The sequence below is a fragment of the Protopterus annectens genome, chromosome 12.part0, assembly GCF_019279795.1.
Source record: "Protopterus annectens isolate FY-2018-M chromosome 12.part0, PAN1.0, whole genome shotgun sequence".
NCBI classification, from domain to species: Eukaryota; Metazoa; Chordata; order Ceratodontiformes; family Protopteridae; genus Protopterus; species Protopterus annectens.
The window spans coordinates 837973877-837996039 of record NC_056746.1 but is presented as its reverse complement, the minus strand read 5'-3'; the positions used below and the strand labels follow the sequence as shown (position 1 = coordinate 837996039).

General features: G+C 44.9%; 1 protein-coding gene and 1 non-coding gene across 3 annotated transcripts in view; both read right to left on the bottom strand.

Annotated features, from left to right (window-relative positions):
• The window catches only part of UCKL1 (uridine-cytidine kinase 1 like 1), a 1578412-nt gene that overhangs the window by 938078 nt on the left and 618171 nt on the right, over positions 1-22163 (bottom strand). The window lies entirely within an intron of this gene.
• LOC122817478 lies at positions 21554-21707 on the bottom strand. Its single transcript, XR_006367286.1, has one exon. It is a non-coding gene; the product is annotated as a 5.8S ribosomal RNA (ribosomal RNA).

Below are 22163 nucleotides of genomic sequence, written 5' to 3'. Positions count from 1 at the left end.
TTCACTATGCTAAATGATGGGAAGGTGCATGAGTAGTTAAAAACTGAAATAATTTTTCAGCTTGTAGGAAATATATAGATAATATACTGTATAACATATTTCTGAAAGGGATGTAATAAAGGAAGAAAATATTTCTACGTACTAGATGTCCCTTATTTGACCATAATATATGAATTACCTAAAATTCCCAAAGCTAGAGTTAATTTTTCCTTATGTCTCACTTTTTTAATGATGGTTACCTAAAAGACTGTTTCCATTCTTCTTGATAAATGAACGAACTATTATTGAGTACTCCAGCATATCTCCATGATAATGCACAACTGAATAAGTTACTTATAATGCTGAAGATGTATTATTAATAAAAAAAAACCTCTCTATAGATATATACTTTTATCAGACATGAGGAAGGATTAGATGGTCTACAGTCTTCAATTAATAATTAATGGTTTAATGCATTGATTCAGCTTATGGAGATAGTTATTATGGAAATGATTTATAATAACACATGAAACCTCCAGACACTGGACCCAGCAAAGTTTGGTTTTGTCAAGGGCAGGTCATGCCTATTCAACCTTGTGGATTTCTGTGTGAAGGTCACCAAAGCAACTGAAGGCAAAACAGTTTACACTGCCTACAATGACATGGCCAAGGCATTTGACAGAACACCCCAATCCGGCATTGTTGACAAACTCAAGAGGTTAGGTATAAATCCTTATGCTACCCGGTGGACACACAGCTGGCTCACAGACAGGATCCAGGACTTAGAATTCGGGAGTCCATATCATGAACGAAGCCAGTCATCAGCAGACTCCCACAGGGATCAGTTCTGGGACCACTCCTTTTTGGCATTTACTTCTCTGAAGTCAAGGCCAACATCAAGGACCTCTGGTTAACCACATTTGCAAACAACTGCAAATTAGGAGCAGTCACAGAATCCCCCACCAACACTAATAATCCAAGGGAGGGCTGACATAGACAAATAAATAGTGTCAGAGCCATGGACTAAAATTAATACCAAGAAATGCATAACAGCATCTTTTGGGAAGTCAGCCACCTCTGGTAAGTACCAAACTGGCAACACACACCCTGATAGTCAACCCAGTAGTCAGGGACTTGGGGACACACATACACAGAAATCTAGCCTTTGACCATCATGTGGCTATAGTAGTGAGGACATCGCTCTATACTGCATACCTTATACACAAAGGCATGGCCTCTAGGTCTAAGGAGGTTACTGCTCCACTGTATGGGTACTCATTAGATCTGTCATTAAGTCTAAGACCTCCTGCATATCTGCAAAACTAACAGCACTAGAAGTACCCTTTCTGAAATACTTAAACTTTGCCTGTGATATAAACAGGACCTGCTAGACAGACAGTTACATATCCCAGGGACTACCCCTTTTCTGGAATAAGCTCTCCATTCATGTGAAGCAGAGTTGCTCCTTAACCCAATTCAAGTGTAACCTGGACAACTGGATGGAGAACTGGAAATGCACCCCCCAGTTTGGTACCTATGCCTCTAATGGAAACAGGCAGCCTGTAAATGGTTCATCTCCCATGCATCTGCTTGCAAATGTTTCACCTCACAAGCACCTGCTTACACTTACCGCAAGTACCAGAATGTGTTAGACATTTGGGATGCATGGCTATGCAAACAAAATAAGTAAGGGTTTCATAACTTTCTCCCTTTTGATCTTGTTTACTTGGCTGTTTGTGACTACCTTTGTTTTCCTATCGATAATGAATGAGGTTTTAAAAATAGGATAAATATGTGCATGGCATTAAGAACTATAAAAGTGAATTAAAACAGCATGTTGTAAGTAATGAAGGAACTCATATTTTAAAATTGTATTGTATTTATGACTATTCAAACAAACTATGGGGTAACACATCAAGTATGTTACAATGCATAGAAACTAAAAGGTAGAATCTTTACGTATGCTTGAGTATTCTTGTTTAAAACAAATCAAAAATTAACAAGTATACCAACACATACTATTCATTTAAGAATTTAACTTTACTGATAAGACTGTATCGAGTGTTTCATATTTCTTGTTTAAATTGTTCTGATAAATTTTATTTTAAACTCTAATGAAGTATTACTCACAAATGTAAAACACTTCTTGGTTCCATCCATCCCTCCATATGCAACCCCTTTTCCCATTTTGCACATGGGGTCGGAGTGTCACTTCAACAGTGACAATCATCTTGAACCAAGATTTACACCACCGGGTGGCTAGCCCTGCCACTGTAGTTTATCCATACCAATCATTCGCACATACAATTGCACCTATAGCCAATTTAGAGCGTCCAATCCACCTACTGCATGTCTTTGGAATTTGGGAGGAAACCGGAGCACCAAGAGGATACCTACATGACTGCAGGGAGGACATGCAGACTCCACACAGAAGGCACCCAGCTGAGAATCGAACCGAAGAACCTCTTGCTGTGAGGCAACAACACTAATTGCTGCACCACGGTGGCTGCCCTTAAAACACTTCTTGGTTATGGATTCAATAAATACTTGAGTATAAATGCTCAAGTGGAGCTCCTCACTGGCCCTCTTCAAGGGAAATCTTGATGAGTGTATGGGAAATAGAAAATTCACCCCGGGGATCACTCCAGTGGCTCTACTTGACAGAGGCACTGGGAACTAAGGTCGGGTAGCATGATGCAAGGGTAATCCTATGGGCTAGGCTTGTAAAGGCTCCAGGGCCATTAGCCTAGTACACACCTATGAACCTAAATGTGACAGTTCTTTTACTTGTTGTTGTATAAGAAAGGACAGGAATGCAGTGGGATCTGGATGAGAAAATAGGTTTCAAAAGGAATTCTATCCTGTAACTTAGCCTTCAAAACTTCCTTCAACCAGACAGCATATGCAAGGCATTGAAAAGTGTGAAGAATGACCATGCTCTACTGCAACAGATCTACTAAAGTTTTTGCTTAGAGGAGATGTCCATTAGAGGGGAAGAAAACCAGAAACTAAGAACTCTCCTATGATTTAGGTTTCACTCTTTTATACAATATTTCAAACTCTACCAAAGATTTTAGGCCATCAAGAAAAGTCCCAAAAGTACAAAGCTGTGATAAACCCATCATCCTGCAGGAGACATTTTTTTCCCTCTCCTTGCAAAGGCAGTATAATCTGTTGGAACACAGGTAACTATGCAGACTCTCATCTGTCTTGCCTTTCTCTTCTAGTTAATTGATCAAAGCAGCCACTTCTAGACCAGAAAGAGCACAAGTGAAACAGAAAGAGTCAAAATTTTGGTCAGACAGTTTTTGGCTAAAGCTATCTTTTCTATTCTCAGGCTACTCTGCACTTCACTATGAATAAAGTAGCACGACATGTCACATTAAACATATGTTGGTTACAACTAGTAAAAGTGATGACAGTTTTCTTAGCCTCTGAATTTGCATCACTTACTTCAGTTATTTTTAAAGCAGAGATATCTATAAACAGTGAGAGTTTACATTTGATTGGTAGTTGACCACGAATACAGTGAAGTTTAAATGCCTGATGACCATAGCACTAGGTTGATGTATTTGGTTTGCAAAAATCATAAAACTATTTAGAATCTTTGGTGGTGCTGTGGTAGCGTTGTCGCCTCACACTAGAGACGTTGTCCTGTTCGATTCTCAGTTAGAGCGTCTTCTGTGTGGAGACATGCGTGAATGGCGTACCTTCATTGAAGGTTGTGCGTCAGGGCTGGCAACTCGGTACGTACAAATCTACTGCCAGTCATTAGTGGACCAGAGTTCCGCTGTGGCGACCCCTAACCGGGAAAAGCTGTAAGACACACACACACACACACACACACACACCATCTATAAATCTTTTCTTTTTTTCCCATCCTTATTTACCTCAATGTCAATGATGCCCAAGTTGGTGGTGGGCCTTGAACCACTTATTATGTCATACTGACATAGAATAATATCTTTCAACATATGTGAGCTATTTGAAAGAACTCAAGCTGCTCAAACTTCATATCCCTAAAATCTACCATCTTTTCAGGCAAGGTGATGCTTAGCCAACATGCTCGGAGCACTAACTAAAATGACATCTGGGAGAATAAAATTATCATTCTTAGTATGGAGACTGAATATCAGACTATTTAGAATATGGATCACTACCTTCAACCAAAACTAAATAGTGGCAACATTTAGAAACAGCTTTCTTTCCTATTGAAACTAAACTGTGAGTATTGAAAATTTCTGTCTTTACTGTCATCATCATTTCAGCAAATAACTGCTAGTTAGCTTTCAACCTCCTTTCTCAGTAACCTATGCTACGAGATGATTAAGACTTTTTAGTGCATCCTACAACTGCCACCTCTCTCTCTCCTGCTCTTACCCTGCCACCCCACTATTTTTCCAGGACTTGACTCTGTGCTAAAAGTAGGACCTGTCTATCTTCTAGTCCTCCCTTTCTCCTTTACCTCTTTCTCCTACCATATAACTAGATTTGCACATAGTGTTATTTAAAGATTACCAAGGGCAGCTTGTACAAATGTTTTATCACAATGTATATTATATTTTTATTGATTTTTGTTTCATGATTTTTGCTAATGTCTTTGTTTATATCTGTTGTCATATGTCAATATTTGTTTATATTCTCTCTCTTGTATACACCTGTTAATCACTTTTATAACTTACTGTAAACATTGTTTTCTGGAGCTTTTCTCCTCGGGTCTCTGCTGAAAAAGGGCACCTGCCCAGCCAAACTAACCCGGTTAACAAATGGCAAATAAATAAATAACTCAGAATTACATTCAACCAAGGAAGGAGACATTATATTCAGAGAAGTTATAGTCACAGTACTCTTAGTTCTGGGCTGGAATTCTTTTTTTCCCCAAACAATAAACATCTTTATTAAATTATCACTTATGGCATAGGCAATCAAACACTGATATAAATAAAAACAAACCATACTGACATATTTTTAGTTACAAAGATTCTACATCACTTATAATCAATCAATCCAGTCAGTCAAACATTATATAGCACATTTAAATCCTGCCTTCTTTTAAACCTCATTCCTCCTTCAAAACATTATTCTGCATGTATTGTTCCTGCAACTCCCATTTTTTCAACATAATTTGCAACTACCCTTTTCTAAAGATCCCAACTTCCACTTGTTTTACTACTATATTTACTACTTACAGTACAGCTGGTTTAGACTTTGATTTTCATTTTCTAGTAATTGCTTTTTGGCAGCAACCAGAATTAAACTCAGCAAGGACTTACTATGTCTAGGCAATTCTGACTCTGTATCACAGCTCAAACAATCATTTCCTTAGTTACACCAAAGTGTTCAATCAGTATTTCTGACAGAGTAGTCTGATGGGAATTTTTAAAGTCTACCAACTCATTACACTCCCAAAACAATATGTTCCCGATTAGTTCTTTCTTCCCCATCACACCTCCAACATTTGCAGTTTAACTAAGGAAAAATTATTTGGAGTCGACTTGGGGTATAAAAATACTTATGCAAACACTTTCAAGCAAAGATCCTAAATCTTCTAGACTTTGTTGCTTGTTTGGGAGCCATATGTATATCCCCTATTGTTTCCTTGTGAATTCCTTATCCAGTCTCCCTTTCCAATCCTTTTTAACCTCCTTTGATTGGTTCTGGGCTGGAATTCTGTTGAAAAACCTATGAATGCCATACCTGTACGACTGAGGTCACAACTGCTGCTTCCAATTCATCTGAGGAAAGTTCTGAGTCACAGGAAGGGGTACTCCGATCAAGCAAGTAGATTTTTTTCTTTCTTTTTTATTTTGGTTAAATACATTTTGCATCAGCGAAACTCACAGTAACAAGCAAATGCAAATTGTCATTTTTGCTTTGCAGAATCATTTCCCAAACTACAGACATTCAGAAAATCATTACTGTAGGTGGGAAAAACTGACAGAACCTACTTATTTAAGGCAAACAATACCTCTTCTAACATTACAAATGTGACAACCTCTGGCAATAACTAAAATTAGACACAGTATTTTAAGCAAGCATAAAATAATTTCAAAGCTGAAAATTTACAAGAACACAACTAAAACTAGTCACTAACCAGTATATGTTAAAAGTTGTTCTGTACACAGCCTTTTCTGTTCACACTTCTTTGAAATTATAAATGATATACCATAGGAACAATACTAGACAAGTAATCACAGGGGCTAAATGCACCTTTAAGTAGATACAAGTTTGTGCCACTCTTTATGAGTACATAATAGTGCCCACCTCCAAAATCAAGCAGGGCTGTTAATAACCTTGATCTAAATTTTTGTCCTACCCATCCAATCATCAAGACTAGTCTTAAAGGCAGACAAAGTAGTATTTTGCTTAACCTGTAGTATTATCTTATTCCATACACTGTAAATTTAGGTCCCTAATATGGATTTTTGTAGAGACAATGGTTTTGTGAAGAAATAGCAAGTCAATAGGACCAGGTTTTTCATGACTGGAAAAGAAGACACAGTTCACCTAGGAGCAGCCAATAGGCTATTAAGTATAAGAAGAGGTGTGCTAATCTAGAAGGACACATGAAAGATTTACAGCCTTTATTTATTTACTTACTTATGGTTAAAAATTCATTGGGACCTTTCCAGTTGAGCAATATGCTTGAATTTGAACAGGCATTTATTCAAAGTCAGTGTAAGTACTTTAAAATTTTAAACAACTGTCAAAATGTACTCTTCCCCCATTATGCAAACCAGCTTTTTTCTTTAGTAGTAACAAACAAAATAGTAAAACATTTTTTTCTGATAAAGTTACAAGACACTAATTTGGCTACTTCAAGTAAATACAGAACTTCTGTGTAATGGAATATTGATATTGTGTGGCTGGGATGGGCTTACTCACATTATATCTTCAGCATTTTCCCTCTATAAAAGCAACTAGCTTTCCAGCTTGGAAGTATTTTGGGTAGCAATGTATTAACAATTTCTTCTATACAGGTAGATTGTGTTCATTTATCAGTACCCAGTGTTCTCATACTTGGGATGGTTACATCCAAATGAAGATACAAATGTTTTAGTCCAGTTCCTGTTTTTAACTATTGCTGATCGCTTGGGTGCCTTCTGTGCAAAATCTGCATGTCCTCCCTGTGTTTGTGTGGGATTCCTCCAGGTGCTCCAGTTTCTTCCCACATTCCAAAAACATGCAGTAGGTGGACTGGAAACTACAAATTGGCCATAGGTGTGAGTATGCATGCAAGTATGTGGTGTGCAAGAATTACGGTGGCAGGGCTAGCCACCCTAGTGGTGCAAACCTTGGCTCAAAATGTTTGTCACTGTTGAAGTGACACCCCCGATCCCATGTGCAAAAATGGGAAAAGGGGTTGTGGATGGATGGATCCCCACCTCAATCAAACTTTGGATGAACATAAATTTTCTCTTACTCACCTGGTTTCTTAAATCAGAGCATAAGCTATGAGATCTTACACTACTATTTGCCAAAATAAACATAATATTTAAATGTAACTATCACTTCATAAACATTTACAGATTTATTTAATCTTACCAAAGGAGCATTACTAGATGAAGACTTTCACTTTCCATCTCTGTATAAAATTGTACACACAAACTCACCCTTCAGCAAACTGATGTTACTACCCTAACCAAGTAATTTAAAGAATTTTACACTAGTAAATCTACCATTGCTGTCTCAGCGTGTTTGGCTGGGGTATTTTCTATATCTTGTCTGCCTGCTCACCCTGTGTCCATGGCTGCATTTTTGCTGGGGCCTCCAGTTTTCTCATGGCTGCATTTTTGCTGGGGCCTCCAGTTTCCTCACTGATCTCCTAAATATGCAGAAGGTGGACTGGCAAACTTCCAAACTGCCCCTACACATGCATATGGTGTGCATCTGAGTTGGGGGGTATGCCCTGTGATTCTGTGATAGACTAGAGTCCTACCAAAGGCTATTATACTGCCTTATATCCACAGCTTGCAGGGACAGGCTCCAGATGCACACAACCCTAAACTGGATTAAGCAGGTTATGAAAACAAATACCTTGATCTCAATGAGCATTTTACACTTTATATTTCAGCACTTTGTGACATTAAAAGGACATTATTTTCCAAAATGAACTGTACCTGTTTACTTATCTACCACAGTAATTATATATACAAGCCAAATGAAAGCAAACTTTGAAGTACTCTATGCAAACTGATAATACTGTCTACTTTTCTTCCAAGCAAAGAATACAAATATGCAGTATTACAGCTTAAATGGCTATTAAAGACTTACTGTATGTGTTTGCTAATCAGTACTGCAGGGTAGCCAAAGACCCTTTTCAGCCTTGGCTACGGTATAAATATAAAAAGAAATAACACATGTAATGTACATTTATAACAGTGCAGTTAATGATTAAGGATCTAACTGGAACTTATGAGCTAAAGTTACTCTTGACATAAGTGGTCTCTACAGGGCATTAATTCGGACAGCTGGGCTTCTAACCAACTGCAGCAGTTCTGAAGAAAACACATTGTGAGGCTGAAGACAGTTTCTTCCCACTTGGGAGGGACTGCATTGTACTTGTTTTCAGCTTACTGATTAAGGGGTACTGCCGATTATGAAGATGACTTTCAGGCTAGACTGTTATTTATTCCTTCCCTCCCAAATGAATTCTCATCTTTTCCAAAGTTTCAGTAAACCATTATAAAAAAAGATGCATGGAAAAACATACATTCCAGTGAGATGGAGAACAGAAGAGCTGCCGATTAAGTAAGACTCACAGATTATTATTTACTTATAACTTACTATATGTATGTAGGAAAAAAAAGAAGTTATGTACTCACCATAACGATCCATGTGAGTTGTCCATCTCGCCTTCATTCTTACTGGTGGGTTCGGAATGGGCCGCTTTCAAAGCACGAGGTCTCCAAACTAGCTCATGGCTTACTCCCTATCCCATGATGCTCTGTGGCATTCCCCAGATCTTGTTTGCTGGTACACTAAATACTGATATAAAGAAAACATCTTTTAATCTACCTCACCAAGAAAACCAGAAGAGGGTCAGAGAATTAGACATGCCAATTAGTAACCCCTTGATCCTCCCAGAAGTCAAAGGCTGGGGGCAGGAGGGTGGGACATAAGAATGAAGGCGAGATGGACAACTCACATGGAACACAATGGTGAGTACATAACTTCTTTATGTGATGTTGTCCTATCTCACCTTCATTCTTACTGGTGGGACAGTGTCCCTAGCACCATCTTTCTTGGGTGGCTCATGGGAGAACGTTCTTCAGAACCGTGGACCCAAAGGAGGCCCTGTCCCTGGAGGCCAAATCCACTTTTAATGAGTGATAAAGGTACGAGGTGTTGACCACGTTGCTGCAGCACAGATTGTATCAATTGGGAGTTTCGCACAAAAGGATGAAGAGGTAGATACAGCCCTAGTAGAATAAGCTCTTATTTTGCCTGGAAGTTCTTTGTTTACAGATTCATAGGTGAACATGATGCAATCTGACAACCATCTGGAAATAGTAGATTTTGCTACCAGAGCACCTTTTTTACAGTCTGAAAAAGATACAAATAGTTGGTCAGTGTTCCTGAGGTCCTTTGTTCTGTGCAAGTAGAAGCGTAACTGTGTACATCCAGAAGGTGTACCATATATTCTGCCTTACTGCCATAATTGGGGAAGAAAACTGTAACTCTATGGACTGACTTAGGTTTGATTCAGAACATACTGTCAGTAGAAAGGAAGGGTTTGTATGGAGGAAAAACTCCATCCTTATGGAACAGCATATGGGGGGGGGGGGTTGATAGCTAATGCTTGTAGCTCTGAAACACGTCTGGCTGAAGTGATCGCTACTAAGACAGCTGTTTTCCACGTTAAGAACTTTAGATCATATGATGAAGCGGATTCGAATGGGGAAAGGATTATGCAAGATAAGACAAAATTTAGATTCCATGGAGGAAGAGGTGGTTTTAATGGGTGATTTAAACAGATTCGTACCTCTCAAGAAGGCTCTACAAAGCCTATGGGGCATGATATTTGGACCTCCATCTCCAACATGGAAATTAAAGATTGCAGCTAGTTGAACTCGAATGGTAGCTGCAGCTGCCCCCTCCTGAAAAAACTTTGCTAAAAATTCCGACATGGTAGGAAAGGTGCAGAAAAAGGATTAAGATTATTTTCTGAAGCCCAGGAGGTAAATCTTTTCATTTGCTGAGATATAATCTTCTCATAGAAGCTTTGTAAGAAGAAATCAAGATGTGCTGTACTGAAGGTGAAAGGTCTGGTAGCCTGGCTATGGTTGGAATCAGAGCAGCCATGCTGTCAACTTGAGAGTTTGCAGAGATGGATGGAGTGTGCCCGACGGGTGTGTCAGAAGGTCTGGAACTGGGTCCAAAATCCAGGGCTCCTCCTGAAGATGAGGCCACAATAAGGGGAATCAGATTTGATGTGGCCAGTACGGGGCAAGAAGCATTAAGGTGCTTCCCAATGCATTGGGTTTCTGAAGAACTCTGGGTATAAAGAGAAGGGGATGAAAAGTGTACAGGAGACCCGAAGGCCAATCATGTACAAGTGCATCCCTTGGGGACTCCTCCAGGAGGCGGATTAGGGCAAAGTAGTGGGTCTATATTAGATGAACGAAAGTTCATCATAGCGAACGCTTACATGAGTGAAAATTGCGGAACTCGAAACCGCAATTGTGAGATCATGGTACAGTGAAGATGGGAATATTTACCCTTTCCTCACTGTAGTGCGATCTCGGAGTTGGAATATACATTTAGCAGGGGGGGGATGTGGGGGGCAGTTTTGAGTTCCTGGATTTTCGCTCATGTGAGCGTTTGCTAAGATGAACTTTCGTTCATCTAATATAGACCCCAAAGTAGCTGCTACATCTGGCATTCATGGATGTGGCAAAAAGGTCACAGCATGGCTGGCCCCAATTCTGGAAAATCATTTCTGCTATGTCTTGCTTCAAGGACCACTCGTGGGGCATCAGAATGGCCCTGCTGAGTTTGTCTGCTATCACGGTGGATTTCCCTGGGATGTGCATTGCTATCAGAAAATGTTGGGAAGAGGTTGCCCACTGCCATACTCTCACAGCCTATCGACAAAGGTAAGACCTGGTTCCTCTTTGTTTGTTTATGTACCATACAACTCAAATGTTGTCTGTCTGGAGAGCAATCATTCCTATCAGAAGAGAGTCCTGGAATGCTTGCAACGCAAGAAGCACCGCTCTCATCTCTAGGACACTGATGTGCAAGTTGGCCTCGTGATCCTGCCAAGTGGCTTGGATTGTCTTTCCCTGATAATGCCCCCCCTCCATCCTATCTGGAAAGCATCCGTGGTAACTGTGGCTAATGGTTGAGGAAGAAGAAAGGGTCAACCTGAGGTCACTTGAGTGGAGTGTAGCCACCACTAGAGGTCTGTCTTGCAATATTGTGTTAATATAATCTGGTGTGACATTGGTAGTTCCTGCATAGACCACTGAGTGAACAGCAGTCACTGTAAGATTCTCATGTGCAGCCGAGCCAATGGAATTACATTAATTACTGCTGCCATAATGCCCAGTACTTTTAGAATTGTCATTGCTGGAACATTTCTTTTTAGGAGAAGGACTGATATCTGAAGCCGCAAGGTTTGAACTCTTTCTGGGGGCAGGTTTACCATCATTTTTTTAGTATCTAGATCTGCGCCTATAAAAACAATATGTTGAGATGTCAATAAGGCAGATTTTTATTGTGATCCCCAAGCAGGAGCAAAGTGTCAGGGTGGTGTCTCACTGTTCTGATACTAGATGCTTGGTGGTGGCGGTTAGGAGCCAGTCGTCTAGATACAGAAACACTCGGAATCCTAGATGCCTCAGGTGAGCCGTAACTACTGCCATTCATTTGGTGAACACTTTGGGGGCTGTGGTGAGATCAAAGGGCAGAGCTCAAAACTGATAATGACTGGCTCCCAGCTGAAAGTGTAGATGACTCCTGGATGGCCTGTCCATCTTTATATGGTAGTACGTATCCTGGAGGTCTATAGAGCACATCCAATTGCCTTTCCCCAAAAAGGGAAGTATTGACTGCAGTGTTACCATCTGGAACTTTGTCTTTGTTACAGATTTGTTCAATCTGCTGAGATCCAGAATGGGTCTCCAGTCCCCTATTTTCTTTGGAACTAAAAAGAACCTTGAGTAGGTACTGCATTCTATCTGGTCTGCGGGGACCAGTTGGATGACTCTCTTTTCTAGCAACTTCTGTATTTCTATGGCTGCTTGCTTCCTGTGACTGGGTGGAATGCCTGGAATGTTTTTGATACATGGGGTTGGGAGGAAGAAGGTTATACAGTAGCCTCTGGGTATATGCTTTGTACCCACTTGTCTTTTGTGATTTTTAGCCAGGTGTTTTGGGTATAAGGATAAGCATCCCCCAAGTGCCTCCAGAGACGGACAGCCGGGCCACCTTTCAGAAGAGCTGAAAGGCCCTGTCAAAGAAGGATTCTCTGTCACCCAGGTTTTGTGGACCTCCTCTGCCGCCTGGTCAGCATCTTCTGTTATTGCTTCTCCCTCAGCCCCTAGGAGAAGGCTCACCATGTGTGTGTCTGGGAAAACTCTCTTGGGTTTTCGGAACCACATCTTTCCTCCCTTTTGACCTCTGGGATAAGATCTAGAAGATATGGAAAAATGGGACTCCAATGGCAGAGAGGGTTTTTCCCTCCTGTTCACACCTGGTTAGTGTGTCTTTGACTTTGGGCCCAAACAAGGATGAGCCATCAAAAGGGGCACTGATAAAAGAAGACTTAAAGGGTTCCGCAAAATTACACAAGCGCATCTAGGAATGTCTCCTCATGGAAATTTCTGAACCCGCTCCCCTACTCGCTCCATCAGCTGCATAGGAAAGGAGCTTCATGGACGAGTTTACTACCGAATTTAATGTGGAAAGCTGGGAAGACACTTTGTCTGACACCCCCGCAGCTACTGTACCTTGTAAAGAATCTCCTAGTTCCTTCAGGAGATCTCTCTGTAGCCTGGTGAAATGTATAAAATAATTCAGGGACCAGAGTGTAAAGGTCGTTGAAGAAAATATATGCTTTCTGTATCTGTCCATTGTCCGCAACTCCTTATTCAGGGGATGGACAGAAGAGGATATCTCTGACAATTCCTTCTTGGTAGCCACCACCACTACCATAGCATCTACAGGGACACCTTTCATCAGGAAAGACTTGTCTTCAAGGGATGTTATAAACTTTATTTGGCCTCTGGGGAATGGGGTCCGTGGAATCTGGAGGCTCCCATGCCTTTTGCCAGACCAAATCCATGAGTTCATCGAAAGGCAGAGAGATCCCAGTGGCAGAAGGGCAAGACCCAAAAGCCTTCATGTATACAGACTCCTCATCAGAAGAGTTGAAGAGCTTCCAGCTGCCTCTCTGCTTAACGGTCTCCAGCATGTCTGCAAAGGAGACATCTTCAGAGGGCGACCGTGGGGACCCTTCTGAATCATCGAAGTCAGTGTCAGATGTGATCGACTCGTCCAGGGAGTCCAAATGCTTCCTCTTGCATAGTCTCTTCCAAGGGACCTCTTCAGAAGGGTATTCCAGAGAGGTTTCAGAAGAAATATCTTCACCCAATGAGGCATCATGAGGCTTAGGGTCTCTGTGTGGAATCAGCTGTGCGGAGACAGACATCAGTGCCTTTGGGGATGGAATGACTGGATCTGAGAGTGGAGCTGCCCGTGGTGACAGAACTCTCCTCATCGCTCGACAGTCCCCCGCCCATGACCCGAGGAAGCTCCCTAGTTTTTCGGAACTGGGAGCTTCCCCAGGTCATGTTACCAAGGGGGTTGGCTCTGAAGCTGATGTAGATGCCAAGCTCACCTGAGCCAAAGCCCCAAGAGGCAAATTCGAATCCAACAATTGTCCAATCCAACTGTCCTCCCCGGACCGAACCAGACAGACTCAGCTCCTAGATCCCTCGAGCTCAGATGGCACCAAGGAAGTTGAAGCAGAGGTCGGAACCTTAGATCCTGAAGCAGGTCTTGGCACCAACGGTTCCACTATGATCAGCTCCATGCATTCCAGCTCCAAAGACCCGAGGCGGGTCAGAGGAGGATTCGAGAGAGATGAGGTAGGTCCACTCAGTTCTGAAGCCCTCTAGGTCAGATCTGACAATAGTTTGACCAGCACCAGTGTACTAAAGTCTTCGCACCATGCAATCCACATTGTCTTCTAACAAACTCCTGAGAGGAGGGGACAGGGGGATCTTGACATCTGTAATATTGGTGATCTCAAGGTCAGAGACACCGGTTCCAGAACAGGGGACCGGCTCCGACAGTGCAATACCAATGGCTCCGAAACCGTTGGAACTGAGGTAGATGGTTTGTCTGGTCTGAAAGCCTTTGGGTCCGATGACATTTTAAAAAAAATTTGAGAAGATCCAGATTGGTCTGATGGTGATGAAGACCTTTTTGTTGATTTATCAGATTTAGAAAGAGGGGAAGAGCTTTTTTGTGATGCACTCTGACCTGCTTCTAAGGATTCTGAAAAAGAAGTTTTTAGCAATCCTCTAAGTATCAGCTTATTTCTCCTCTCAAGAAGAGCCCTTGAACTGAAAGAGTGGCATACAATGCACGACTCTTGTAAATGCACTGCTCCAAGGCAGTATACACATTCTGAATGGTTATCCGTTATGGACATCGTCTGAGAACATTACAAACACTTCTTGATGCCAGGAGGCTTTGTCTCTCATTTGTTTAGACATATCAGAAAATACAGTAATAAACTGCTCAACACCGAACACTAATACTATATATGTATATTTATGAATTTGTTTCAAACACAGCACACAGGAGGAAAGCCCTCTAATTTAAGCGGACTAAAACAAAACCGTTCTCTAAACTAAATGGGCTGGTTATAGTGAATAAGGGTTAATACTTATACATATATACCATATTTCTTGTTAAATAAGACCTAACCAGAGAATAAGGCCTAGCATTGTTTTCCAGGGTGGTTATGATATAAACCCAACCCCAAAAATAAGTCCCAGTTAAGATCATCAACAACACACAATGGATGTGTTGAATTATAAAATAACATTATTGATACCCATTGACTGAGGTTATCATACTCTGCTCACCATTTTTGGACCATTCGGACACCCAACTTCTTCCCTTTGCAAAAAGTCGTAAGAGTCTTTCCCTGGGAGTCCTCCACGATTCCTACTGTAACCCTAATCATCACTCACACTTGACTGTTGAGATCCTTGGCCCATAAACACTGGCAGGTGTACTATGATTCGTCAAAGTACAGACAACACGCGTAAAGCATGCGCACTTGATAACTAACGTGTGTGGTTGTGTCTTCTTAACCGTCGCCATTTTGTGTTGCCACTCCGGTCTCGTAAGTCCTCAATTAACCCCCCTAAACAAGAAGAGTGCAAAAAGAAAGAGCTATTCCGTCGAGTACAAGAAAGGCAGTATACATATTCCGAATGGTTATCCGTTATGGACATCTTCTGACAACATTTCAAACACTTCTTGATGCCAGGAGGCTTTGTCTCTTTCACTTGTTTAGACATATCAAAAAATACAGTAATAAACTGCTCAACACCAAACACTAACACTATATATGCATATTTATAAATTTGTTTCAAACACAGCACACAGGAGGAAAGCCCTCTAATTTAAGCAGACTAAAACAAAACCGTTCTCTAAACTAAATGAGCTGGTTATAGTGAATAAGGGTTAATACTTATCATATATACCGTATTTTTTCGTAAATAAGACCTAACCAGAGAATAAGGCCTAGCATGGTTTTCCAGGGTGGTTATGATATAAGCCCTACCCCAAAAATAAACCCCAGTTAAGATCATCAACAACACACGATGGACGTGTTGAATTATAAAATAACATTATTGATACCCGTTGACTGAGGTTATCGTACTCTGCTCACCATTTTTGGACCATTCGGACACCCAACTTCTTCCCTTTGCAAAAAGTCATAAGATTCTTTCCCTGGGAGTCCTTCACGATTCTTACTGTAACCCTAATCATCACTCACACTTGACGGTTGAGATCCTTGGCCCATAAACACTGGCAGGTGTACTTTGATTCGTCAAAGTACAGATAACACGCGCAAGGCACACGCACTTGACAACGAACGTGTGTGGTTGTGTCTTCTTAACCGTTGCCATTTTGTGTTGCCACTCTGGTCTCGTAAGTCTTCAATTAACCCCCCCAGACAAGATGAGTGCAAAAAGAAAGAGCTATTCCGTCGAGTACAAGAAAGGAATTGTGGAGCACTCCCGGGCAAAGAATCTGACGGCTTTCTGCAAAGAGAAGTTAGATCTCCGAATGGTCCGAAAATGGAGTGCAGCGTACGATAACCTCAGTCAACAGGCCAACGAGGGAAATGCTAAGAACTTCAAGTGCGGATCAGGTCGGCAACCATTATTTCCTGAGCTAAAGACATCATCTGTGAATGGATTGCTAACAGGAGAGCAAAGGCTTTGATTGTGCAAGGGCTGACATTCAAGCATATGCCCTTGCAATGGTACCACAGTTAGAAATATCCCCAGAAGAATTCAAAGCATCACAACATTGGCTGGATGGCTTCCTTCAGCGATATGAACTGTCTCTAAGAAGATCAACAACACTGTTCAAGCTGGAAGATACTGAAGTTATTAAACGTGCACTTGCGTTCAAGTCCTTTGTTGATGGCATCGACTTTTCTAAATACCAACTCTTCAACATGACTGCTATGGATGAAACGGCAGTGTTTATGGGCAAAGGATCTCAAACAACAATTGATCAGAGGGGTGTCTCGTCAATCTACATTCCCTCCACTGGTTATGAGAGTGCACGTGTTACCTGTATTTTGGCAATTCATTTAGATGGAAAGAAAACCCCACCTCTAATCATTAGTAAGGGCAAGAAAGATAAGATTGAATGTGTTTCAAGCATTTACATTCTTGAAACCAAAAAAGCCTGGTGCACAAAAGCAGTTATAAGGAAGTGGGTCAATGTAATGCTGCCACTTGTTTTGCGAGGTGGCGAAAGAAGTCTGCTAGTCTGGGATTCAGCTAGCACTCACCGCGCTGAAGACATGAAGAAATTCCTTGCATGGAGAAGAATAGATCAAATAATGATTCCCGCAGGAATGACTGCCTATCTCCAGACTCTTGATATTGCAATAAAAAAGCCATTCAAGGACCATTTGCACATGGAACTTAATGACTACATTGAAAATAGACTGGAGAAAAATCATCATGGAAACTTCGTGAAGCCTAGCCTGCAAGAAGTCGTGACTTGGGTGAAAAATTCATGGGATAAAATCACTGACAGCTGTGTTGCCAATGCACTATGAGCAGGCTACTTGGACAACCAGTCCTCATTTAAGGAGCGCTCTATTGCTAGGCATGACAGAGTGGGGCCAATGGTTCTACAGAAAATGTAGTAACAAGAAATTCAGGCCAGAATTCAGGGGTTGGAGACTTATGACTGTTCCAGAAGAAGATGACATGACTGTATTTGAATAACTTTTCCATTATCGGGGCAAAAGAATGGATTGCTTCTGCTTTCAATTTTATGCCCCCCTCCAATACACATGCATTGAGATATTTCTGCACTTTCTGTTAATCATGAAATACTGCACTGTGAAAGCCAAGGTGTAGATATTCTGAAGTTTAAATGTTTTTTGCACTGTTTACATAGAATTCTCACACAACTGTTAACGCATTACTTAGAACTGTTGTCCAATAACAGAAAAGTACCAAATAAATGTCAATTTGTGTACATGAATAAATGTCGATTTTTGCAAATGAATAAATGTTGATTGTTGTACGGGGGGTAAATAAGGCATATTTTGGTGGGGGAAAGAGTATAAGACACGGTCTTATTTTCAAGGAAATATGGTAAGAGTGGTGGGACATCACCCGGGGCTGGGATCTGGACTCTGATGGGACACCTCATCGTCCTAAACTCCTGGACGCTATCAAACCATGCCGTTGTCCCCATGCCCTCAGAGCCTCTCAGGGGGACCTCCCTCCGATCCCGAGCCACCCCGTGGAACTCCCCTTGGCCACCGAGGGGCACTCCCGCTCTCATCGGGACTTCTACATCCCCCTCCTTTCTGGTCCAGAGAACCAAGTCCCCGTCTTCCCTCAGATCTCATGAAGGCTGCCAAGTCATGCCCTGTCCCCATGCCTACGGGGGCCTCTCTGGGGGTACCCTCCTATCCTGGCCGGCCCCGCGGAAGTTTCTTGGCCTCAATGGGGCAGGTGCGCTCCCATCGGGGCTTCTGCGTCCCCCCTGCTTTCCTGTCCAGAGGGGTTCCTGGGACTTATATTTTGTGGACACCGTTGGGTACCGGGCGAAGTCGGACACCTTTCCCCTGCCCGGCAGGAGCTCAACAGGTCCCGCAGACTCCCACTGGTCGCTCTCTTTAGGACTTCTGTCGTGGGGGCTCTGCCTGCCCCCTCTCACCAGGCAGGAGCTCTCCTGGCCCCGCAGTCTTCCGCCAGTGGCTCCCTTAAGGACTTCCACCTGGGAGGGGACGATCCGGATCCTCTCACACGGGCAGGAGCGGTCCCTCCCTGGCCGCTTTCCGCCTCTCTCCCCCTTCCGACTTCTGTCCCGGAGGGGGCTGTGGTCCGGACCCCCCTCACCCAGGTGGGAGCTCTCCCAGTCCGGCAGATTTATGCCTCTCTCTCCCTTCCAGACTTCCAAGGGGAGGGACCCCCTCTGAGTTTCCACTTCTACCTGGGCAGGAGGGCTCTTTTCCCGGGTTACAAATCACCTGGAGGTTGCCAAGCCATGCCATGTCCCCATGCCCTCAGAGCCTCTCAGGGGGACCTCCCTCCCATCCAAGCCAGCCCTGCGGAAGTCCTCTCGGCCGCTGAGGGGCAGGCCTGCTCTCATTGGGACTTCCATGTCCCCCTCCTTTCCGGTCCAGAGCACTACCATCCCCATCTCCCACATATCCCTGCAGGCTGCCAAGCCATGCCCTGCCACTGTGCGCTCGGACCGCCTCAGGGAGACCTCCCTCCGATCCCGGCCGGCCCCGCGGCACTCCCCTTGGCCGCTGAAGGGCAGGCCCGCTCTCATCGGGACTTCCATGTCCCCGCTCCTTTACGGTCCAGAGCCATTCTGGGGACTTTGCAACATTTTGGGGATGTCGTCAAGTACTGGGCGAGGTCGGACACCTTCCCCCTGCCTGGAAGGAGCTCTCCAGGCCTGCAGCCATCCGCCAGATGCTCCCTTGAGGACTTCCATCATGGGGGGCTCCACCTGAACCCACAAACCTGGGCAGGAGCACTCCAGACCCCGCGGCCGTATGCCAGCCCTTCCCTTGAAGAATTCCATCATTGGGGGCTCCGCCTAACCCCGGTCACTCAGGCAGGAGCACTCCTGGCCCCGGAGCGTTCCGCCAGGTGCTCTCTTGAGAACTTCTATCTCACTGGGGGGAACGATCCGAACCGTCCCACCCAGGCAGGAACGTTCCCTGCCCGGCCACTTTCCACCTCTCTCCCCCTTCCGGACTTCCAAACTGGAGGGGGATGAGGTCCAGACCCCCCTCACCCAGGCATCAGCTCTCCCAGCCTGGCTGTTTCCACCTCTCTTTCCCTTAAGGACTTCCATTGGGAGGGACTCCCTCATGGCTTCCACTTCTACCTAGGCGGGAGATCTCTTTTCCCAGGTTACATAAATCCTGGAGGCCACCAAATCGTAATGTGCAACCCTGCCCTTGTAGCCTCTCAGGGGAGCTTCCCTCCAATCCTTTCCAGCCTCGTGGAACTCTCCTGGGCCATGAGGCCTCAGCCAGACCCTCATCCAGACTTCCGTGATGCTGGTTCTCCCCTTTGCCCTCCACCTAGGGCTTTCAAACTCGCACAGGATATGGCCCCGGGTCCCAGCATCTCGGCCCATTTCGTCTCTTGCTTCCATCTCTCTCTCCTTGCCAATGAATGTGCTTCACTTCAGGTCTTCTGGCATGTGCCCCCTTGCCTCCTGAGTTGTGCCGTTCACAGGGCAGCATCCCCAGAGTGCCGGGTGAAGGACTGGAGGCTGACCCGGCACCTACGGACGGTCCCGGGTGCAAGACGCCATGGTGGCCGTATCGCTGCACCTCGGGGGGCTTGGAGGATGGAATTGCAGACCTGGCTTCCAGGGGCGGCCCTCAGCAGTCCCACGCTGTTGCCCAACTCCCCCGCCCAGTCCTGGGTGCGAGACACTATAGCGACTGTATCTCCTCTCCCTGGGTGCCGGGAGGATGTTGTTTCCCCAGATGGACCTCTGCCCTCTCCCGGGAACCACGCACCCGCCGCTGGATCACCCCTCCGGGAAAGACCCTTAAGGCAGAGTACACAATCCTCAGCCATTTCTGCACCCACAGGGGTTCCAGCTATCTGGACGGAGTGAGGGGTGCAACCAGGGACCTCCTCCCGTGAGGAATGCCCCATTGCCAGGTCGCGCACAGACCCTGCTCCCTCGATCACCCCACCTGACCCTGGACCCGCCGCCGAGGAGCAAAGTCTCGCCGAGAGGGGGGCGGCACGCAGGGTGGGCCGGCCGAGGACGGGTCCCCCCTCCCCACGAGGGAGCAGAGCCCGTTCCCCCCACCTGCAACAAAAGCTTGGCTCGAGGGCTGACTTTCCATATGCTACGTACAAAACCCTGACCCAGAATCATGTCGTTTACGACAGATTTAGCACCTGGTTCCCACAAAGTGCGGTGCATTGCTCGAGAGAGGTGGTTCCCTTCCGTTCACACTCTGACGAGTGGCACTCCTCACCAAACTTGCGGCCGGCTATCCCTGGTTCACAGGTTCATACTAGGCTATCTGCCCTAGGGCATTTATAAGCCTAGCCAGAATGTGTTTGGCTTTCGCCACCCATTTTAAATTTATTTTGCTATGCCCTTTTTCAAGGTTATAGGTTCATAGGTTCATACTAGGCTATTCAACCGGAGATTCGTGGCGTTGCAGTATCGTTACGTTTAGGCAGGATTCTGACTTAGAGGCATTCAGTCATAATTCCACAGATGGTAGTTTCGCACTATTGCCTCCTCAGACAAGCACTAAATGTCTGTCTCGTAATGAGCAGGATTACTATTGCAACAACACATCATCAGTTAGTTTCTTTTCCTCTGCTTAGTAATATGCTTAAATTCGGCTGGTTGCCACTTCTGATCTGAGGTCGCGTTCCGACCATGATTGTGGGGGGATGGGATGGCCAGGGCCTTGTGGGCGGATGGACTATCCATCCTCCCCTAGCCCTCACGCACCCACTTCCCGCCACCGGACTCCGAACAGAGGAGGAGGAGGATGGCTGATGTGGCCCTGGCATGTGGGAACCAGGCAGCCGTCGGGCTCCGCCCCGGGAGGGTAGTCTGGTTGCAGTACCACCAACAGCCTCCAGGGGCTGGGCTGGATGCGCGCCTGCTCGTTCCCATCCTCAGACAGGCTTCCTGGCTCGGGGCAGGAGGGAACTCCTCTCCTCTGTCAGTGTCTCTCCCGGTGGGGGAGACGGGGCCCACTGCAGGCTCCCTTGACTCCAGGACCGCACCCTCGAAAAGGGACGGACTCCCCCGGGGGCGATGGAAGGCATGACGACCCTCAGACAAATGTAGCCCCGGGACTAACTTGGGGCCGCAAAGTGCATTCGAAGTGTTGATGATCAATGTGTCCTGCAATTCACATTAGTTCTTGCAGCTAGCTGCATTCTTCATCAATGCACGAGCCGAGTGATCCACCGCTCAGAGATGTACAGTTCTCATTCGCCAAGGGCACCGCTGCCTGGGCAGCATCGCAACTCGAGATGAGCATGTGAGGTTTCATGGACATTGTCGTGGGCACTCAGACCTTGGTTACTAGCCCTGTGCCACAGGATGGCAGGAAGTCCCGGTGCGGCTGCACCGCCGACCTTCTGGTTCTTTGAATCAATGCCCCACAAAGAGCTGGGCATCCTTCACAGGTACCCACAACGGACATCGAGGGGACAGGACTCCAGTGCGCCCCACATGGCCAGAGGGGAGGCCACAACACCCCTGCCGGGACAGCACCCTCCCCCTACTGCATGAGGAGCCAGCCACCTCTGGGCGCGCGGCGGACCACACCGCTGGGCCAGGTGCATCCTCCACCACCATTCTTCTGGGGCTGCAGAGGAGCACCAGCACCTCCTCCCACCGCAAGGACATGACCCCCTCCCTCCCAGCGCTGG